The sequence below is a fragment of the Lathyrus oleraceus genome, chromosome 2, assembly GCF_024323335.1.
Source record: "Lathyrus oleraceus cultivar Zhongwan6 chromosome 2, CAAS_Psat_ZW6_1.0, whole genome shotgun sequence".
NCBI classification, from domain to species: domain Eukaryota; kingdom Viridiplantae; phylum Streptophyta; class Magnoliopsida; order Fabales; family Fabaceae; genus Lathyrus; species Lathyrus oleraceus.
In genome coordinates this window covers 268,836,308-268,839,556 of record NC_066580.1, presented here as the reverse complement: position 1 = coordinate 268,839,556, position 3,249 = coordinate 268,836,308, and the positions used below count along the sequence as shown (strand labels likewise).

At 34.1% G+C, this 3,249-nt stretch overlaps 1 long non-coding RNA gene across 1 annotated transcript; it reads left to right on the top strand.

The window, feature by feature from the left end:
* The first annotated feature begins 1,224 nt into the window (after nucleotides 1–1,224).
* On the top strand, nucleotides 1,225–3,249 carry LOC127119110 (uncharacterized). The gene is made up of 2 exons (XR_007802632.1): nucleotides 1,225–1,809; nucleotides 2,970–3,249. It is a non-coding gene; the product is annotated as an uncharacterized LOC127119110 (long non-coding RNA).

Sequence of the window (3,249 nt, the reverse complement as noted above, 5' to 3'; positions counted from 1 at the left end):
TCTCACCCATTATCTATTGCTTAAGACTCGTGTCGTGTAATCCTCATAATATTTGACAAGTTGCTAAAGAAGATTCATGCTTGTGGATCTTGATGATGCAATGTTACATGTGAAGAAAGACATGACAATCATTTGATTCAAGTTGTACTAAAGTCTATGAATAGAGGTGAATACTCTGAGCAAATGGGTCATTCGTCTCGTGCCCAAAGATATTCAGAATGAGGATAGAAATGCTCTATCTCACCCCTTCTCTTTTTCTTAAGGCTCATGGGACATAACTTGAATCATGATTGATGAGTGTTTATACACCTTTGTTAAGCTTGAATAATAGTCCACTATGTCTGCAATGTGAATGCCTTGTATTGACTTGATGTCTTGAACTTGAATTTGAATCTTGATTTAAACTTGAGTTTGAAGTCTTGAGTTTGAAGTTGAGTTTGAAGTCTTGAGCTTGGACTTGATTTTGAAGTCTTGAGCTCCAGAGATTCATTATAGCTTGAACACATGGGAATTTCCATATTAAGTGATTAAGGGTATTTTGATCACTTGAACAGACTTGGGGAATTGATCATAGTTCAAAGGATTTGGTTGCTCAAAGTAAACTTTGATCAACACTATCAATGGGGATCAAAAAGATCAGTTGAGTTATATACACAACCTAATGAATTAATCACTCAAACTATACCAATTGATTCTATACAAGCCCTAAACTAAGGGAAAATGCCATGGGTAAGGTGTAACTCAATTAGAGAAATCAATATCAAAGTTCACATGAGAACACAAATGATTAAAATATCAACTAAACCTAAATGAAAAAGATTAATTCTAATCAATTAAATCCTAACCAATTATTCTAAACATGAATTAAAATCTAAAACATAGAATAATTAAGATCAAATCACATCATGTAACCAACAATTATCATGTACAATTTACATATTTAAACCTAAACTAAAACTAGGTTAAAACATATTTTCTATTCATTTTCAATTATTAAACAAGAATTAACCTACATCAATTAATTCTAATTAACTAAATCATGTTAAAAAAACTAATTAAATTCTATATCAACAAGGATCAATATAAGCAAAATATTACAGGAAACAAAAATTAAAAGAACTAATCAAAATGAGTGCACTCAGGGGGTACCGTTTCAGTAAGATAGTGTGCAAATAAAAATTGGGCCAAGCAAAGGGACCAAATCAAACAAGATAAGGAATCACGGGTGCCACAGATGGGAGAGGTGTGAATAGCTTAGAATTAGGCCAAACAGCCCAGAGTCCAAACAAGCTGAAGGGAAGTGAAGGTGATTATGAGTGTGTGACTCAACCAGGGCCACGCGACAATGAGCAAGCATGTGAAGCACATTTATCGGGTGCTAAACTTAGATTTAAGTGAAAACAAAAATGTGAACCATAGAGCTTCCGTTCACCTTATCTCAGTTTCCCCTGCGTCGCACTAGAGGTCGCCTCCAGCGGCGGAGGAGCCTCAATGTCCAAAATTGATACATCATCTTATTCAGTTCAACATCCTAAATCCAAATATCATCATGACAAAAACTAATTCCTAAAGAATGGCCTGAATCAAAGCAGATAAAGGAAGAAACCTATCCTAAACTGAAATTAAATCTTTCTCCCTCGGAATTAAAGCCCTGGGGGTTAGGGATTTGTTCCCCTAACCATAATCTATATCATGGTAGAAAAGACGAAAGGAATCGAGAATAAAAAATACCTCCGAAGCTGAGAATTGCTCCGGCGAGTCGTTGAATCAGAGAAGACGCTTTCTGCGATGGAAAATCACTTGAATCAGGTACTTGTTGCTCCTATCTTCTTCTTCTTTCTTCTAATTCTTCTACCTCTTCTGATTCTTCAAACTTCTTCTTAACTTCTATGAATTGTGATGACTGAGCTATGAGCACGAGATAGAGAGAGCTTGAACACAGAGAGTAATGATGATTGATATCCTTTGGAGTTTGCTTGAATCGTGAATGAGTGGTGAATCTCTAAAGTTTTCAGAAAATGGTGAATTGATTGTAACTGAATCGTGAAGTGGGTGAATCAGAGAGGGAAGAGTGAAACTGAGAATCTATGAAAATTGCAGTGAGGTGATTGGAGAGAGTAATTGGTGAATTTGTGATTGGTCCATCAATTGAAGAGTGGTGATCGCTATTTATAGACTCTCTCCTCTGAAATTCTGTTAGAAACTCAATTCAAATGAAACTCAAATTCAAATGTAATCTCCTTGGAATTAGAAGTTAGTTAGTAGTTACAAATTAGGTTACATTGAACTCTATTAATTTGCAAAAGTTGGTTGAATGTGATGTGTTAGTTAGTATTTCAAAATTCGATTGAATGTTATATGCAGTTAGAATCCAACTTCTGTTAGTTATGAGGGAGTCCAAATTGTGCTATGTTAGAAAATTGAAGGAGATATATTTTCATTCTTTTAGCAAATTGCAGGTTGAATTGTTTTGTGATTTTTTTGTTATGCATTTAAGTTTAAGTTGCTTGGAACTATATTATGGCATGCGCTTGGAATGTATATGGAAATGTATTATGGAATTGTGTATTGTATGGACTGATGTGGGAAGTGTTACGGAATTTCTTGATTGAATCCTTTGAGTCATTGGAATAGTATGGAAAGGTTTAAGATTGGACTTTATGGAATTGATTGAAGGAATACCATTTTTTGAATGCTTGTATTTGTGTTAGTTGTGAAAATCATCTAAACTAGTGTTAATGAAGTAGAAAACTCTTGGCAATCGTTATGCATTAATTTAGGACTAGTTGGAGTGAAATTATAAACAATAGGTAATTGGTTAATTTTTATGTTAGGTTTAGGTTCACTCATGTTAATAAAGTTAGTAATGAAAAACAACAAATGAATTGTTTTGGCTTGTTAAAAAATTACGTGAATTGAACAAAATTATGGCAAGGTGAATCTAATTGGTGTCAAATGTGATTTTACAGGTTTGCTTAGCATTGAGGATTTGGTCATGGATGAAGGCATGACTCCAATGGACATGAGCTTGAAGATCAAGATGATGTGGACTTAGGAAAAGGTTGTTGACTTTGGTCAACTAGTTGACCAAAAAGTCAATATTTGACCAAATTCAACTGCAGGTTTTAGACTAGGGTTTTCTTGTTTGTATTTGTATGAACTTGTAAAAATGTACCCATGACTTGTAATGTGGAGAATTTCTTACAATGAATAAACTTGGTTTCCAATGAAACATAACTTTATGACTTA